Below are 20,015 nucleotides of genomic sequence, written 5' to 3' on the forward strand. Positions count from 1 at the left end.
TTCTCCAAAGAAGACATACAGATGGCTAACAAACACATGAAAAGATGCTCAACGTCACTCATTATCAGAGAAATGCAAATCAAAACCACAATGAGGTACCATTTCACGCCAGTCAGAATGGCTGCGATCCAAAAGTCTACAAGCAATAATTGCTGGAGAGGGTGTGGAGAAAAGGGAACCCTCTTACACTGTTGGTGGGAATGCAAACTAGTACAGCCACTATGGAGAATAGTGTGGAGATTCTTTAAAAAACTGGAAATAGAACTGCCTTATGACCTAGCAATCCTACTGCTGGGCATACACACCGAGGAAACCAGAACTGAAAGAGACACGTGTACCCCAATGTTCATCGCAGCACTGTTTATAATAGCCAGGACATGGAAGCAACCTAGATGTCCATCAGCAGATGAATGGATAAGAAAGCTGTGGTACATATACACAATGGAGTATTACTCAGCCATTAAAAAGAATACATTTGAATCAGTTCTAATGAGGTGGATGAAACTGGAGCCGATTATACAGAGTGACGTAAGCCAGAAAGAAAAACACCCAATAAGTATACTAACACATATATATGGAATTTAGAAAGATGGTAATGACAACCCTGTATACGAGACAGCAAAAGAGACACAGATGTATAGAACAGTCTTTTGGACTCTATGGGAGAGGGAGAGGGTGGGATGATTTGGGAGAATGGCATTGAAACATGTATAATATCATATAAAAAACGAATCGCCAGTCCGGGTTCAATGCAGGATACAGGATACTTGGGACTAGTGCACTGGGATGACCCAGAGGGATGGTATGGGGAAGGAGGTGGGAGGGGGGTTCAGGATTGGGAACATGTGTACACCCTTGGGGGATTCATGTTGATGTATGGCAAAACCAATACAATATTGTAAAATAATTAGCCTCTAATTAAAATAAATAAATTTAAGTTAAAAAAAAAAAAAGAAAGAAATTCAAAGGGCAGAGTGATGGGAGATGAGCCCAGAAAGACAGCCCCAGACAGGTTCTGGGTACCACATGAGGCTGTGGCTCTTTCTGGGACCCTAAAATGAGGCTCAGTAGAAGAAGGAACCAATGAGCTTTGCATGTGGACCCAGTTCATACCATCGTAGTGGGGAAGATCAGAAGGCAAAATTAACATCGAGATGGGCTTCTACATTATTCCAAATGTCAAGACTCGGATTTGAAACAGTAAGGGTGAGCATGTGCACAAGAGAAATGCTGAGAGAGAATCTTCTGATATAAAGGAGAATAGAGGCTGGATTTCCAGCTTCCAGCCAGAGTGAGAAATTTGACCTGCACAGTAAAACACTAGAAAAGCACATTATGCCCAAATATCTTCTTAATTCACAGCTCGAGTGTGAAACTGATGCCTGTCATTGAGGAAATGGGAATTTCTATACCCCTGAGAAGCGCTGGAGCAGCCGCCAATACTGGAGCAACCACTGCTGCTCTGATTTTCCAGTTGAAGGTGCTAGGAGCTCATCCTAAAGGAAAGCAAGAAGAGGTAGCCAAGAAATTTGTAGTCTGTAGTTGTTCTACAAATGGTTCTAGCCCTAAGGCTAAAAAGAAAATCTTAAAATTTAACCTCCTAACCATCATGAATCTAATAAGATCTGCCACATATTGAGTCACTGGTCTGTGCCAAGCATTGAGTTAAGTTTTTAAAATATTGCTTTATTCACACCACAATCCACTGAGGATTAGTAAAATCATATCCATTTTACAAATGAGAAAACTGAGGCTTTTAGTTTACTACCCATTCATCTAGTGAATGGGTGAGACCCAGGGACCCAGGGAACTGTGACCGTGGCCTCTGCACTCTTAACTACCACACCAGAATTTAACATTTCCCAAACAACAACCCATCATGTGTACACCACCTATCCTATAATTTACTTCACATTATTTTAAATTAAGTCCATGTTGACTCATATCCCAGAAATTTGTAAACGTGAAAACAGAATGAGTGTGTGCTGTCACTTCAGTTGTGTCCAACTCTTTGTGACCCTATGGACTGTAGCCCACCAGGCTCCTCTGTTTATGGGATTCTCCAGGCAAGAGTACTGGAGTGGGTTGCCATTCCCTTCTCCAGGAGATCTTCTCAACCCAGGGACCATTCTAGAACAGGCATTGAACCTGGGTCTCCTACATTGCAGGCATATTCTTTACTATTTGAACCACCAGGGAAGACTCAAAAAAGTTGTGCTTAGTAGCTCAATTCTGTTTGACTCTTTGCGACCCCATGGACTGTAGCCCACCAGGCTCCTCTGTCCATAAGACTTCCCAGGCAAGAATACTGAAGTGGGTAGCCATTCCCTTCTCCAGGGGCTCTTCCTGACCCAAGGATGGAAACCGGATTGCAAGTGGATTCTTCTGAGCCACCAGGGAAGCCCTTATATATATGTACTAGTCAAGGCTATGGTTTTTCCTGTGGTCATGTATGGATGTGAGAGTTGGACTGTGAAGAAGGCTGAGTGCCGAAGAATTGATGCTTTTGAACTGTGGTGTCGGAGAAGGCTCTTGAAAGTCCCTTGGACTGCAAGGAGATCCAACCAGTCCATCCTAAAGGAAATCAGTCCTGAATATTCATTGGAAGGACTGATGCTGAAGCTGAAACTCCAGTACTTTGGCCACCTCATGCGAAGAGTTGACTCATTGGAAAAGACTCTGATGCTGGGAGGGATTGGGGGCAGGAGGAGAAGGGGACGACAGAGGATGAGATGGCTGGATGGCATCACTGACTCGATGGACGTGAGTCTGAGTGAACTCCGGGAGTTGGTGATGGACAAGGAGGCCTGGCGTGCTGTGATTCACGGGGTCTCAAAGAGTCGGACACGACTGAGCGACTGAACTGAACTGAACTGACATATTGAGCACAGTATATAAGAAATCAGCACAAAACAGTACTTTTGTACTGAAGTTTTGTATGAAGTTTGAGATCAGGCAGACTGGTCTATGGGCACAGAAACCAGAATAGCAATTGCTTTTTGGAAGCAGGGAGTGAGTGGATGGGCAGAACAGAGTTGTGAAGAAACTTTGTAGGGTCACAGTAATGACTACGTTTTGATTGGGGTGTTAGTTATATGTATATATAAATTTGTCAGAACTCATCAGACTATAAACCTAGGATATGTGCATTTTATTAGATGTAATTATACTTCAGTTAGAAAAACAGAGGTCTCCAGTTGGGGCTTTGACATTATCTTCACATGAGGTTGAACGTAGACTCACATATATACACCTCATATAATTCCATATAACCTTAAAACAAGGATGCCCTTTCTAAACATTGGCTGTACGTAAGGATTGGTTATTTTGTATATAGCATGATTGTTTTGTGTTGCTTATTTGTATAAATATTTTCATGCATTAGATGTAAATATTTAAAATACGCTGTGTTTTCTGTTAAAATGAAATGTCTTGCTAGAATAAGTTCCAGAATCTCTCACTTAAGATGTTTCAAAATCTTGTTGTTTATATGTCTTCTTTTGTTTCAGTTCTTTTATCCAGAAGATGTGTTGATGATGCATACATCCGAGGTTGGCATCGTATCCACATAGAAATGTAAGTGGTGGTAAAAGCACCTTTTTAGATAGAAGATGTTATAGGAATGCGGTTAATAATGTAGCATATAAAACACCTTTCTTATTTAAGAGCAGTCTCCTGATAAACCAAAACCTGCGATCATTCATTTATTCATCCACTCAAATGATGTTCACTGAGTGCTTAGTTTCATCTTTGACTCCTTTGTTTCCCTTTGCTTATCTCCCTGCAGGACTTGAACATGTTTTTGTATTCTACTTTTATCTATAGTATTTGTTTGTATCTCTTTGTATTAATTTTTAGTGTTTGCTCTATGAATTTTTATATATGTAATATTCAATATTCATAGAATATGTTATAATCTTGAATATGTTATATATTAATATTGATACTATACTTATGAAATATATTAATATGTTACATCATACTCATATTTTAAGTGAATATATTATCTTATATATTCAGCATTTCTATAATGTGTATGTATATAATAGTCTACTAGTATCAACAGTTTATGACTACCAGTAAACACAACCTAGAAATCTTACCAGTTATGTACCTTTACCTTTTTCTCTTTATAATATAGTTTTTGTTGGAGAAGGCAATGGCAACCCACTCCAGTACTCTTGCCTGGAAAATCCCATGGGCAGAGGAGCCTGGTAGGTTGCAGTCCATGGGGTCAAGAAGAGTTGGACACGACTGAGCGACTTCACTTTCACTTTTCCCTTTCATGCATTGGAGAGGGAGATGCTAACCCACTCCAGTGTTCTTGCCTGGAGAATCCCAGGGACGGGGGAGTCTGGTAGGCTGCCGTCTGTGGAGTCGCACAGAGTCGGACACGACCGAAGCGACTTAGTAGTAGTAGTAGTAGTAGTAGTAGTAGTAGTAGTTTTTGTAAATATAACCGATATGTACGTTGAGGACCACAGTAAACCATATTTCAATCATTGAACACAGTTTTGAAAACCAAGAGGAGAATAATCTATTATATATACCCAGATTTTTACCATTTCTATTGCCATTTCTTTATTGCTGATTCTCCAAGTTTCTTTCTCTTGTCATTTCTTTTGTATGTGAAGAATTTTCTTTGGCAATATTTTTTAAAATTAGGTGTGCTTGGTAATAGAGTGGAGGACGAGCTTACCCTTTCTTGTCTCACTCACTATATTAATTTCAACAATTCCATGTCTTTGAGAAGCTGGGTTTTTGAGACTGACCATGTTAAAAGACAAAACCAAACAAACAGGTACCTCACAGATAATCAATGTGGAAGATGAAATTGACAGTGATCAATTTCCAAGGTTTGAGAAATTGTAGTAGGGTGCAACGGGCATACATATCCCATTAGTAAGTAATTGGGTTTACTTAAGCATGAAATAATACTTTTTTTCTTTAAATTCATGAGTGTTATTTTTTTAAAAGATACTAACTTGTTAGGGCGCACATACTAACTTTTTTGAAGTGAATAACTTCATAAACACAATTGTGAAGGACATAATGAAAAAATTACCAAGATACTATGAACCAAGAAAGTTTGGGAACATCTGGTCTAGGAAAAAAGACCTATTCAAACCTAGAAGCAGACAGATGAATTAAACCGGAGAGAATTTGGAAGGCAAACACGACTTTGCACTTCTGTAGAGTGTAAGGGGGGAAAGAAACACAAAAACACAAACAAAGCCAGTGTGCTGGTCCATTAAAAAAAAAAAAAATCCGATTTGAGCTTTGTTAATGCAAAGCTCTTTATCTGAGGAGCTCAAAGAGCTTTATTACAGGTAAATATCCTTGTCTCCAGCTGCTAATAGGAGAGGCCAGGCCCAGGGAGATTAGGAGAGAATGCCTATTTAAGGTCACATAACAGTCAGTGACAAAGTGGAGACTTGCAGAGTGGTCTGTAATGGGATTTGTCCGCTGTCTGTTGTATCAGCCTGAGATGCTGGGCGTGAGATGGCTGGGCTCCAGTGCAGAAGCTTGCCAGGGATTGGGCATCTTAGAACTGCAGCCTGCCACTGCAGAAGGGACTTTGTGGGTCCCTGGGTAGGACCCCCTTTGTTTGCCAGACCCTACACGGCCTCTGAGAGAGCAAGCAATTGTCCCAAGTCTGCACGGCCTGTTTGTGGCAGAGCCAGAAATAGAATGGAGGACTCCTAACATCTCCCTGATTCTCTCCTGGAGTTTTCCTGGCTCTCAAGCGATTTGTCTAGGAAAACCTATTAAGGAAATTCAATTTCTCTAAAGCTGGCTGAATGGAACTTGAGTTGGATCAAAGCTGGTATGGATTTGGAAGGAATTAAGAGAGAACTGGTAAAGTACACAGACAGACTCAGAACCCTGATTCTGTTGAAGACTACTGCGGGACCAGGGACAAGTGACCTTCAGTCTCTGTGCCTCTGTGATCTATAAGACATACCAAGGGGTCTGGGCCTCTGGATCCCTAAAGTGCTCTAGCTTTAGTAAAAATCCACTTATTGGTTGTAAGCTATGCAGACCTCGGTCTTCCATTCTGCAAAATGGGGGCCCTGTTTGTTCCCCTCTCGTGGAGTTGTGGTCAGCTGCCGAGTGCCTGCATGTAACATGCTTATTTTAGAGACTCCTGCCTAGAATTACTCAATCAGTGTTGGTTTCATATTCAAGATAGCCACAAACATTCTAACATGAACTATTTGGGCTGGGCCTACCCATTTGCTATAATTTACCATTCTTTCATAATTTCTTCTAAATTCACACCAACATTCAAGCTTTGGATCCAACTGGGAATGCCAGAGAAACTACAGAATATGCAACTAAATTTGGATTTTAGATAAATAAAAAAGTGATTTAATGCAAGTATATCCCCAGTATTACAAGAGATATACTAATATTTGTCATCATTTCTCTGCATTTAAATTTACCCAGCATCTTGTAGTTTTACGTGTTACATCATTCAGTCCTAGCACTGTGCCAGATTTGTGTCTCCAATTGTGGATCTGGAAAAACATTTGGCCCATCTTCCAGGCTTCCTTTGCAGAGCTAAGGCAGTTAGGATTTCATTTTTTCATGTAGTGAACACGAAGCCCGCAACATCCTCTCACAGTAGCTCAGCCATGCTGAAGTTCAGTTTTCCAAAATTTACCAGGACAATAGGTTAGAATTAAAGGAGGAAGGGTATTTATACATAAACGTTGACTTTGGTTGATAGGCATTATGTTGGAGCCTAATTCCAGAAACTCCTGGAAAAAAGAACCCAGATACAGAGCATCAAAAATGTGAAGCCAGAACCACCCATAATTATAAGGGCATTAAGATTCATGTAGATAAGATAGATGGAAAGAAGATCTGTAGGTGTTTAAGTTCCAAGGGATGCAGCTAAGTAGCCAGATCTGGAGGGCATGCCAGCTTGTGAATTCAAAATGCTGAAACTTTTCTACGTCAATATATTGTCCTGTCAAGTGGGGTAATAATACCTGCACACTTCCTCCTTATCTCCCCAACCTCTCTACTTAACCTTTGAAAAATAGGTCTCCAGACTGGGAGTTAAAAGGACTGTTTTCTGGTTCTGGATAGCAGTAGACACATGATAACTTTTGCTGCCATTATACCAGGTTAACACCCCCCAATAGATAAATGTCTGGCGGTATCCCAAAGTCAAATGTTTAGTTGCATCATATGGCTCCTTGAACAAAGGGCAGTGAGTTCTTGCAAAATTCACTTACTCCTCAACCAAGTCTAGAGCCTGGCTGTACTTGCTCATTTCTTAGCACCATTCATTGCCGGGAGAAATATCAATAACCTCAGATATGCAGATGACACCACCCTTATGGCAGAAAGTGAAGAGGAACTCAAAAGCCTCTTGATGAAAGTGAAAGAGGAGAGTGAAAAAGTTGGCTTAAAGCTCAACATTCAGAAAACGAAGATCACGACATCTGGTCCCATCACTTCATGGGAAATAGATGGGGAAACAGTGGAAACAGTGTCAGACTTTATTTTTTTGGACTCCAAAATCACTGCAGATGGTGATTGCAGCCATGAAATTAAAAGATGCTTACTCCTTGGAAGGAAAGTTATAACCAACCTAGATAGCATATTCAAAAGCAGAGACATTACTTTGCCAACAAAGGTCTGTCTAGTCAAGGCTATGGTTTTTCCAGTGGTCATGTATGGATGTGAGAGTTGGACTGTGAAGAAAGCTGAGCTCCGAAGAATTGATGCTTTTGAACTGTGGTGTTGGAGAAGACTCCTGAGAGTCCCTTGGACTGCAAGGAGATCCAACCAGTCCATTCTAAAGGAGATCAGCCCTGGGTGTTCTTTGGAAGGACTGATACTAAAGCTGAAACTCCAATACTTTGGCCACCTCATGCGAAGAGTTGACTCATTGGAAAAGACTCTGATGCTGGGAGGGATTGGGGGCAGGAGGAAAAGGGGACGACAGAGGATGAGATGGCTGGATGGCATCACCGACTCCATGGACCTGAGTTTGAGTGAACTCCGGGAGTTGGTGATGGACAGGGAGGCCTGGCGTGCTGCGATTCATGGGGTCGCAAAGAGTTGGACACGACTGAGCGACTGAACTGACTGAACTGATTAGCACCATTCAAACTCTGATTTTAGAGAAGATGAGGCTATGAATCTAAAAGGAGCTGCAATATACATGAGGGCAGACAGGGTTAAACCCGTATTTCATGGGGAAAAATGAAGAGGCAAGGGATGTAAGTGGAAAAAATCCCCTCTCTGAGCCTCAGTTTCCTCATCTATCAGTTCAGTTCAGTTGCTCAGTTGTGTCCAACTCTTTGTGACCCCATAGACTGTGGCACGCCAGGCTCCCCTGTTCATCACCAACTCCCAGAGCTTGCTCAAACTCATGTCGATTGAGTCAGTGATGCCATCCAACCATCTTGTCCTCTGACATCCCCTTCTCCTCCTGCCTTCAGTCTTGCCCAGCTTCAGGGTCTTTTCCTGATGAGTAAGTCAGTTCTTTGCATCAGGTGGCCAAAGTACTAGAGTTTTAGCTTCATCATCGGTCCTTGCAATGAATATTCAGGACTGATTTTCTTTAGGATTGACTGGGTTGATCTCCTTGCAGTCCAAGGGACTCTCAAGAATCTTCTCCAACACCACAGTTCAAAAGCATCAACTCTTCAGCACTCAGCTTTCTTTATAGTCCAATTCTCACATCCATACATGACTACTGGAAAAACCATAGCTTTGACTAGATGGACCTTTGTTGGCAAAGTAATGTCTCTGCTTTTTAATATGCTGTCAAGGTTGGTCATAGCTTTTCTTCCAAGGAGCAAGCATCTTTTAATTTCATGGCTGCAGTCACTATCTGCAGTGATTTTGGAGCCCAGAAAAATAAAAGTCTCTCACTGTTTCCATTGTTTCCCCATCTATTTTCCATGAAGTGATGGGACCAGTTGCCATGATCTTAGTTTTTTGAATGTTGAGTTTTAAGCCAACTTTTTACTCTTCTCTTTCACTTTCATCAAGAGGCTCTTTAGTTCTTCTTCACTTTCTGCCAGAAGTGTGGTGTCATCTGCATATCTGAGGTTATTGATATTTCTCCCGGCAATCTTGATTCAAACTTGTGCTTCATCCAGCCTGGCATTTTGCATGATGTACTCTGCATATAAGTTAAATAAGCAGGGTGACAATATACAGCCTTGACATACTCCTTTGGAACCAGTCTGTTGTTCCAGGTCCAGTTCTGACTGTTGCTTCCTGACCTGCCTACAGATTTTTTAGGAGGCAGATCATGTAGTCTGGTATTCCCATCTCTTGAAGAATTTTCCACAGTTTGTTGTGATCCACACAGTTAAAGGCTTTGGCGTAGTCAATAAAGCAGAAGTAGATGTTTTTCTAGAACTCTCTTGCTTTTTCTATGATCCAGTGGATGTTGGCAATTTGATCTCTGGTTCCTCTGCCTTTTCTAAAACCAGCTTGAACATCTGAAAGTTCTTGGTTCACATACTGTTGAAGCCTGGCTTGGAGAATTTTGAGCATTATTTTGCTAGTGTGTGAGATGAGAGTAGTTGTACAGTAGTTTGAGCATTCTTTGACATCGCCTTTCTTTGGGATTGGAATGAAAACTGACCTTTTCCAGTCCTGTGGCCACTACTGAGTTTTCCAAATTTGCTGGCATATTGAGTGCAGCACTTTCACAGCATCATCTTTCAGGATTTGAAATAGCTCAACTGGAATTCCATCACCTCCACTAGCTTTGTTCGTAGTGATGCTTCCTAAGGCCCACTTGACTTCACACTCCAGGATGTCTGGCTCCAGGTGAGTGCTCACCTGCGGCAGAGGTGTGGGTCAGCAGTGGCCTAGTGCAGGGTCAGGGGCACTGAGTGCAGCAGTGTGTACGTGGGACCTTTTGAAGGAGGTCACCATTATCTTCACTCCTCATTTATAGAATGGGGCTAACTCTACACCTTTGCAGGGTTATCCTCAGCACTTGGATGAGATGTTGTAATACAGATACACCTCTTAATGCAATTCGCAACTGCTTTAATTGCCATAAGGAGTGAAAAGTGGAAGTGTTAGTCGCTCAGTCATGTCTGACTCTCTGCAACCCCATGGACTGTAGCCCACCAGACTCCTCTGTCCATGAAATTCTCCAGGCAAGAATACTGGAGTTAGTTGCCGTCTCCTATTCCAGGGGATCTTCCTGACCCAGGGATTGAACCCGGGTCTCCTGCATTGCAGTCAGATTCTTTACCATCTGAGCCACCATGCAATGCATAACTGCCTTAATTGCCATAAGTAGTGTATAAATGTAAATAAATATTGTAACATTTTCAGATCCCTTTGAAACCTAGCCATTAAAGAATCTGTCAAGAGTGAAGTAAGTCAGAGAAAAACAAATATCGTATATTAATGCATATATATGGAATCTAGAAAAATGGTACCTATGAATCTCTGCACAGCAGGAATGGAGATGCAGATACAGAGCATGGACTTATGGACACAGTCAGGGAAGGAGAGGGGGAGATGAATTGAGAGACACACATACACGACCATGTGTGAAATAGATGGCTAGTGGGAAGTTGCCACATAACACAGGGAGCCCAGCCTGGCACCCTGTGATGTCTTAGAGTGGTGGCATGGTGGGGAAATAGGTTGGAGGGAAGCTCAAGAAGGAGGGGATGTATGTATACATATGGCTGATTCACATTGTTGTACAGCAGAAACTAATACAACATTGTGAAGTAGTTATACTACAATTAGAAATAAATTTAAAATAAAAACTAAAAGAATGTCAAATAAAATAGTAAATACAGAATCTCTGTCATACTGTTGATCCTGTAAATGTAGTGTGTATCTGTTTGTAGATAGATAGATAAGGATGTATATACATATATTTGCATATATCTATATATATGATATTTTTGGAGTGTCCCAGGTGGCGCTAGTGGTAAAGAAGCCGCCTGCCAATGCAGGAGACATAAGAGACACGAGTTCAATCCCTGAGTCAGAAAGATCCCTTGAAGGACAGCATGGCAACCCACTCCAGTATTCCTGCCTGGAGAATCCCATGGACAGAGGAGCCTGGAGGGCTACAGTCCATGGGGTCACAGAGTCAGACACGACTGAAGCAACTTGGCACACAGCATGCACGCGTGACATTGTCTCTTCTCTTAGATACACAATCAATTTCTTAAGTATATTAAATCTATTATGTGGAAACATGTTGAATAGATTAGTGCATTAAATAGATTAAACAAAAGGAAGGGTGCAGATGAAGTCCAAGTTCATTTCCTCGGCTTCTCTAGTTTTTGACGTGGCTACAGAACTAGCAGTTGGGCATAAAATAGTTGTATTTACTGAGCCTCAGTGCTTCTCACCTCCCTCCCTGCCTGCCTGCCTGCTGTCCTTTCCACCTATGCTTCTTTCTTGGCAATCGGAGGCTCTTTCCCAGCTTGAACCCTGGGGGTTTTCCAGAACCTTTTTACTTAGACATATATTGACCTAGGCCTTACTTCCCTGAGTAAATTATGCCACAGGCAGCAATCTTCAGGTCATAAATTAGCCCACAACCGCATGCAACTGTCTGCTAATGATGCGGATGGCGAAACTACGTCTTCATGGAACTGGCTGGACAAGAGTCCTCTAAATTTTGTTGGCTGACAGCTCCCTCTCTCCCCCTCACCTGGCTGGCTTTTCAGTGCCTCTCTGTCTGGTTTCATCTTTATCGTCCCTCATGTGTTCATGCCAAAGATAAAAGGACTCCATCAAGGAAGCCAGGGAAAGAAGGGTTGACATCAGCACCCAACCCATAAGAGGTGTTCGGTACATACTTGTTGAGTGAACGGATGCACGTAAAGAGCGGGACACGATGTTGACTTTGATGGTTGTTGGTGTTCTCATTATCCTGGCAGTTCCTTAAGGTCAAGCCAGAGTCTTAGCCTTAAGGACAGCCTGGCCTTAAAGAAACTATCCTGGTTTCTCCAGGGTCTGCGATAGAGCTTGTCATTCAAAACACCATCAATCCACTGGGGAATGGATGGATGCTAGGGACATTCTGGGAATCAAAGTGTCTTCCTTCTATGGATCACTTTTTCTTTCTTCATCAGTGTCTTCTCTTTGTAACCCTCTCTTGAGCTGTTTAGGTGTGCTGAATTGGGGTCAGATACATGTATTGGCTCAATGAATATTCGAGTCCTTGTCTCTCTCACCTTTGAAATTTAAAGGAATTCCTTTATATCTGTGTTATCCTCTTATTCCAAGAAATCAAGGGAAAGAATCCTTGAATATGGGTTTCACTTGATGAATTTTGTGAATATTAATTATTGTTGTTCAGTCGGTAAGTCACGTCTGATTCTCTGTGACCCCATGGACTGTGGGATGCCTGGCTCCCTTGTCCTTCACTATCTCCTGGAGTTTGCTCAGATTCATGTCCATTGAGTTGGTGATGCTATCTAACCATCTCTTTCTCTGCTGCCCCCTTCTCCACCATACTCCTGTAATCCTCACAACTATACAAGATGTGGGCCAGAAGATACTGACAGAGAAACCAAGGGTCAAAGTGATTAGATAATTTGACTGAAGTGGGAAGAACTGGTCACAACGTGGATTTCAACTCAGATTCGCCTAACACCAGGATAGACTGCTCAGCCACTGCCCTGTTCAGAGTGGCAGTGGTGTTTTGTTTTGTTTTGTTAAGTCCTTAACTAGGGATTTCCCTGGCGAACCAGTGTGGGACTTTACCTTCCAGTGCGGTGGGTACAGGTTCAATCCCTGGTCAGGGAGCTGAGCCCCCACGTGCCTCAGGGCCATAAACCAAAACATTATAAAAAAGAAGCAATGTTGTAACAAGCTGAGTAAAGACTTTGAAAATGGTCCAGGTCAAAAAAAAAAAAATCTTAAAAATAAATAAATAAATAATAAAAGTTCTTAACTTGACTCCATCGACCTGCTCCGCCCCCAACCCCGCCAAGGAAACCAGCAATTGATTGTGTCGGGGAGCTTGTGAGCCCTTTGAAATAACATTCACACACTTCCCTGTTTGCCTACAGGTTTTTCTGAAAGAGACTTCATAGCTCTCAATAGATTATCACGGGGATGCATGATACACAAATTACAAACCATTGGCTAGAGCAGAAGCAGAATGGGAACGTGAGTATTAAGAAGCATCTAGCAACATCCGAACTCTCCCACTGGTGAAACCAGTCCATACTCTACCACTGAATACATACTTCTCTTCATATTTGAGATCTGGTCCTTAACTCCTGTTTTGGCTAAAGAAAACTCCTGTTTTCTTTAGCCAAAACTGAATAAGCACAGGAGCCACTGGAAGCTGTAAATATTAGAGGAAACAAAAAGCAAAGTCAGTGGGGCCCAGCATTCCTCAGGCCTGGAAGAGCAGGAGTCACCCAACTGGCCCCAGGATCAAAGGAACGAGGCAAACCCTTCATCACCGGGCTTCCACATCAGCACTGTTTAGGGCAGGAAGATGTCAAGGGGGAAGGTTTTCTTTGAAGTGTCAAGATAAGAACCATCTCCACCTCCCTCGAGTGTGAAAGTGATTCCTCCAGGAGCCAGGGGAGGGTGTGAGGCATTTGGCTGTCTGTACAAGAGCTGGGAGGAACTTATCAGTGAAGGCAGACACCTTCGTGGCTCCAGGCTGTGTCTGGACCCAGCCAAAGATCTCCTGTGAGCATCAGTCCTTAAAAATATATGAAACGCTGAGCCACACTGCCGTGTTTCCAATGGTGTCCCATTTAGGGTTGTGTCTACACTGGCTTTAGCGTTAACAACGGTTGAGTGGCTAGACTCTTATACTCACGTGGACTAGTTAGATCTTGTCCCTTCTGCTGGGCGAGCGTGGGCAAGTTACTCACCCTCTCTGAACCTCAATTTCAGTGGGATTTACAATAATAACCCCTATATCTAGGGTTAATTTGGGAATGAAGTGAGACTATGCAAACTAACCATTTCCTTTCCTTAATATCCGGTACATAAGCACATTTTTAAAATGTTAGCTGATATTTTTCTTTACCGTCTGGCTCAATGCATCTGGTCCAGGTGGTCTTTAGAGTCAAAATATCTGAGGATGTGGTATTCTTCTGAGCTGAAGAATGAGATCTCACTTGTCTTCTTTTCCAACATGATCAGCATGATGTCATAGCCAAGAGCATACTGCCAGCATTTAAATCCTAGCTTTAGCATTTCATAACTTTGTGAACATTGGGAAGTTACTGAGCTTCCCTGTGCCTGGGTATTTTATAGATGTTGATTATTAGAACTTAATGAGTTATCATATTAGAAATTAGAACAATGCTAGGAATATAGGAAGTGTTCAGTGAGTATCAGTTTCAAGCTCTGCCTCCTCCCTCCACTAGCTTTTATAGACACCAATATCTATTTGTTAAATGAAATTTATTGAAAAACTGAAGTGTTCCCAGCATTGGGTTGTAGGATTTTAAAAGCATTCATTGGCCTGGCACTGTAATTAAGATTACATTTTAATTAAGGAATTAATATATATTCATGAAGTCACTCATTCAATCAGAAAATCCGAGGGCCACTATAGGCTGGGCACTTATTCTATTATAGCAAAAACTTTGATATGCCAACCTTTGGCCTTCATGGAGATTCCTTTCTATGTCTGGAATATCCTGGAACACAAGTGATTGACCTTCTTTTTAAAAGAAACCTGCTAAGGTTTTCAAATCCTTTAGGTCTCAGTTTAAACACCACTTCTTCTTGAAAGCCATGACCAATTCTGGATGAAGTTAGGTCTCCTATTGTGTGCCCCAAACACTACACTTTGTCTATCACATTTTGAATGGTTGGTTTAATGTTTGGCTCCAACAGTCTTTAATTCCTTGAGGGTAAGCTCCATACCTGCCTTTCTTTTGCTATATCCCCAACATCTAATGGGCTCCCTGGCACATACGAGTACTCAAAAGTATTTGTGCAAAGATGAAGAAAAGAGGGAATGTCCAAAAGTGTACTTCTCCTGTTGGAAGGTATTATTTATTATCTTAGGTCACACCAACTGTAAATGATCCCTCCACTTTGGAGAGTTTTGTAACAGTGAGTTCTGAAACTGTTAGAGCTTGTAAGATTCTCTGAGACAGCTAGTCCAGTCTCTTTGTTTTTCTGGGGGAAACTGAGCCTGGAGAGATAAAGCCATTCATCAAACTGTACTTAATGGGCAGAATTGGGACAAGAACTCAAGTCTTTTAATGCCCAGAATCCTTTGCAAAAAAAAAAAAAAAGAGAAGGATTAAATCAAATTCTCTCATTAAACTGTACTATTCGCCTGGCATGGAAAAATCACGACTGTCCCGTTGGAGATGAGGAACATTGAGGCACTTAATTGGGCAAAGTAGCTTTCTCATTAAAGGCAGGCACTGGGGGATAGTAAGAAAAAAATTAAAACATGGGCTCAAGAAAGCTCAGGCTCATATCCTGTATATTTTAGGATATTCATAATGCCTTCATTTTTAAGTACACAAAATGGTATTTCTTATAGAAATGTTCTACATTATATGAAATAATGTGTGTGTTGTATAATAATTTGATTGACCTTTGTCCCTGGTTTGGAGACTCTAAATCTTTGGAATTTCCTTAATTATAGGGGTGTCTTTGTTATACATGGGGCCCCTGAATCACACCTGAGTTTGTGCTAAGCATTGACTCAGAATAGGGACAGGTTGACCAGAAAGACAATTAGAAGGGTGAAACTTTGAACCGGACTTACTTTTCATATTTATTTATTTATTTGATGGTGCTGGGTCTTAGTTGTGACATGGGATCTAGTTCCCTGACCATGGATCAATGGAATGGAACAAGTAGCAACAGCAATAAAATGCCATGTACTTAAGAGGCACTATCTCATTGGTTCATGAAAGCAACCCAAGGAGGTAGGTATTATTATTGTGTCTATTTTAGCAATGAGGAAACTGAGGATCAGGGAGATGAATTCACATGTACAAGGCCACACAACTGGAATGTAATAGAAGCAGGACTTTAACCTCTTGGATTCCAGAGCCCAGTCTCTTAACCATTAAATTCTCTTGTCCCTTGACTGTGCTGCAAAAAGCATCAAGTTGGCCCCTTTCTGGAATCCACAGAGTTTTTGCCTCAAACAGAGCCTTGGCAGGACTCACCATACCCTGAAGGGGAGTGTTTCTTCATAACCCTGTGGACAATGTTAAGAAAAATGAACCAGCAATGATGCAGAACCCTCTGGAAAATCAGGAAGATGCTATCTACTCAACTTGCATGTGCAAGGTTATCAAAACTTGGTGAGAGCTAAAGCTGCAGGAGAGCTATGAGAAGAAAAGCAACCACGACAAACCTGCCCCTAGAAAGGAGGAGGAAGTCATAGGGTTAAACACATCAACCTCTTCCCCACTCCCTCCACCTCTCCAGCTGGAGCCTCCCTCTGGCTAAACCCAAATGGAAGCCAGAGGGCAAGGGGCCCACTGAGGCAGCTCATGCAGATTAGTTTCTTGGAGAAGGAATGGATCAGACCTGGGCAAACAGCATAGCTCTATTCACGTGTTCCCTATTTCCCACACTTGGTACAGGTGGAAATGAGCCATTCCAAAAGTCAGATGAAAATGCATGAGATATATTGTCCTCCTGGGGTTTCTGGAGTAAAACTAAACCCCAAACGCCACTCCATAGGCTTCTGTCACCTTCCCAGAGCTCATTTCCAAAAGGAAATAACACCTGCCCCAAAGCTCCACCTGCCAAGGCCACCTCTCTGAACCTCCAGCTGCCGGGGGCTGACGGTAAGTCACAGAAGCGTAGTGATTTCTCAAGGGAAAGATGAGCAAAGTGAATGCAGAATTCCTCCACACACGGGATGAAAACCCCTGTGTGGGAAGGCAGATGAGGAAAGCTGGGAAGGGGGTAGGAGAGAGTAGAATAAAGCCTTGCAGCCACAGCCTTTTCCAAGAACAGGAAGCGATCTAAAGAATGTTCTCTTTACTGAACACAGTCCACAGTCAACCAAAGAAGTTCTGGGCTTTCCCTTTGCCTTCATTATATGCTTTTTGATTTCCTGGGCCAGCAGACTGCTATTAATTAGTTGTTGTGTAGGTTAATCCAGCTTTTCATTCATGGACTTATTTTCTCCCGCTAAGAGTTTTAAGTTCGAAATGTCACTAACAACCTAGGTAATTTAGTGTCCAAACCCTCAATGGTCAGGGAATTATAACTAAGGAATAATATGTTCAACCAATTTAATTCTAGAAGCGGCTCATTAACATATCAAAAGACTTTCAAATGTGCACCCTCTTTGACCCTAAAATTTCCTGCCTAGCAAATGTGGTTTTTTTTTCTTTTTGGCCCTAAAGAAATAATTATGGATTTGAACAGATATTCAGTTAAAAAGCTGCTCACTGAATTATTGTTTAGTCAGTAGCTCAGATGGTAAAGAGTCTGCCTGCAATTCAGGAGACCCGGGTTCAATCTCTGGGTTGAGAAGATCCCCTGGAGAAGGGAAAGGCTACCACTCCAGTATTCTTGCTTGGAGAATTCCATGGACAGAGGAGCCTGGTGGGCCATAGTCCATGGAGTCACAAAGAGTAAGGCTTGACTGAGTGACCAATACACTTATATATTATTGTTTTATATATATATACATATATATATTTCAGATTATTTTCCATTATAGGTTATTATAAGATATTGAGTTTAATTCCTTGTGCTGTACAGTAAATCTTTGTTGCTTGTCTATTTTTGTATAGTAATTTGTATCTGTTAATCCCATACTCTTAGGAATGTCCCTCCCTTCCTCTCCCTTTTGGTAATCACAAATTTGTGTTCTATGTCTACAGTTCTGCTTTTGTTTTGTATATAGATTCATTTGTATTATTTTTTAGATTTTACATGTAAGTCATATAATATTTGTCAGAGTATGGGTTTCTTTTACTCAAGTGTAACAATGATATTAGAGCCAGCATTTGGATCTAGGGACCCTGGCTCCAGAGCTTGTCCACTTAGCTAAAGTGTCCCTAAAAATGAGATTCTCTTAATAAATTATGGTCCATCTATAAAATAAAATACTGTTCTGTCATTAAAAAGTATGTATATAGCTATGAAAAGATAATCCAGAAAATGTTACAGATGGTGAGAAAACAATATAAAATGTAAATATGCTATGATACTTTGGTGGGGAAAAAGTGTGGTTGCATATATAGAAAAAAGTATAAAAATGATATTAAAAAATGTTAATATATTATGGCAATGATGACATTTGGGGTGATTTTGTTTTTATTCTCTTTAGCTGTATTTTCTATGTTTCACATAATAACATGAATTGTTTGATTATTAGAGAGCACAAAATACAATAAAAGTTATATTTTAAAACATACAGTTTGTGCTTCCCCAGATTACTTGCATGCATGCTAAGTCACTTCAGTTGTGTCCGACTCTGCGACCCCATGGACAGCAGCCCGCCAGGCTCCTCTGTCCACGAGATTCTCTAGGCAAGAATACTGGAGTAGGTTGCCATTTTCTTCTCCACCTTCCTCAGATTACTAGAGACCATATTGAACCTTGTAGAAAATGCCAAATGAGAGACACAACAGTGTATGGTAAAGTAAAAACACTTCCTATACATACAGGAAAATGACATTTCCCAGAATCCCTTGCAGCTAGACTGCTATCACATGACTGAGTTTTAGCCAATGGAAACTGAGTAGAAGTCATGTAAGCTATTTGTACACCTAGCCCATAAAAATATTCCATGTGGTTCCCTAGTCCTTTCTTCTCCTGTTAGGATCTCAGAAGCCATATGTTCCAGAAGGCGTACCTAAAAATGGTGGGAAACTGTCCCAATTTGCATTATTACTGAGTGAACAGGGTGGCCAACATCCTGGTTTGCCTGAACTTCAAGGAGTTATGAGTGCAAAGATTTTTAGTTCTGGGAACTGATAGCTTTTGGGAAACCTGGGAGAAGTTGGTCACTTAAATGGGCAAGAAATAAGCTTGTATTCTGATAAGCCTCAGAGATCTTTTGGTTAACCTGGTATAGCTGTAGATTAACCAAACTACTATAAATGAAAAATTCTGCACTTAAAAGGTCAAACATCCAGCCTAATGCTTAGCAATCTATGTGCTGTTTTGATTTTTTGATAGTTCCCTTTAACTTTCTGAACAATTGTTTTTTGACCCATATAAAAGAGATGACAATAAAACCTACTCTATGGTGTCACTGTGGGAATTTAATAAAATACAGTTCTTAAATTGTGAAAATTCTTTGTAGCTATCAACCACTGTGCAAGTGTGAGCTTTATAGTTAATAGGACAGTTCAGTGGACAATAAGAGTTCAGAAATTCCAGAATGTGCCAGTCACAATGCTCAGGACAACAGTACAGAATCCTTCAAAAGACAAAACAGTTTGACCTGAAAAAAAGCCTTCAGTCACTCATTTATTTCACAAATATTATTGGCTTCTCCTATGTGCCAAGCATGCTGGACGCTAGGAATGTAATTATGGATCCAAATGTGTTCACTCATCAGACAGATATTTTGGGGGACTCCTACTGCATGTCACATACGCTACTGGACTGCTATCCAGGCACACCTTGATTTACAGCGTTTTGAAGATACTGCTTTTTTTATATAAATGAAAGGTTTGTAGCAACCCTGTGTTGAGCAAGTCTGTCGGCACCATTTTTCCAACTGCCTTTGCTCACTTCCTGTCTTCATGTCACATTTTGATAATTCTCACAATTTTCAAGCTTTTTCATTCGTATTATGTTTGTCACAGTGATCTGCCGTCAGCGACTTTTGGTGTTACTGTTGCAAAATGATTATGACTTGGTAAAGGCTCAAGTGATGATTAGCATTTTTTAACCATAAAGAGTTTTTAATTAACATATGGAAACGGTTTTTTTTCCAGCCATAATTCTATTGCACACTTAATAGGCTATAGTATAGTGTAAACGTAATTTTTATGTGTACTAGGAAACCAAAAACTTTGTGGGACTCACTTTATTGTGATGTTCTGGAACCAAACCCA

The 20,015-nt window shown here is 41.2% G+C and overlaps 1 long non-coding RNA gene across 1 annotated transcript in view; it reads left to right on the forward strand.

The window, feature by feature from the left end:
• LOC147355515 (uncharacterized) overlaps positions 1–12,917 on the forward strand; it is a 37,624-nt gene extending 24,707 nt beyond the window's left edge. The window contains exons 3-4 of the long non-coding RNA XR_015143983.1: positions 3,510–3,576; positions 12,513–12,917. This is a non-coding gene — a long non-coding RNA (uncharacterized LOC147355515). The remainder of the gene's footprint in view (positions 1–3,509; positions 3,577–12,512) is intronic.
• Positions 12,918–20,015: the final 7,098 nt, after the last annotated feature.

The sequence above is a fragment of the Bos grunniens genome, chromosome 17 (assembly GCF_055505025.1).
Source record: "Bos grunniens cultivar Pamir isolate PY7600 chromosome 17, Bosgru_T2T1.0, whole genome shotgun sequence".
NCBI classification, from domain to species: domain Eukaryota; kingdom Metazoa; phylum Chordata; class Mammalia; order Artiodactyla; family Bovidae; genus Bos; species Bos grunniens.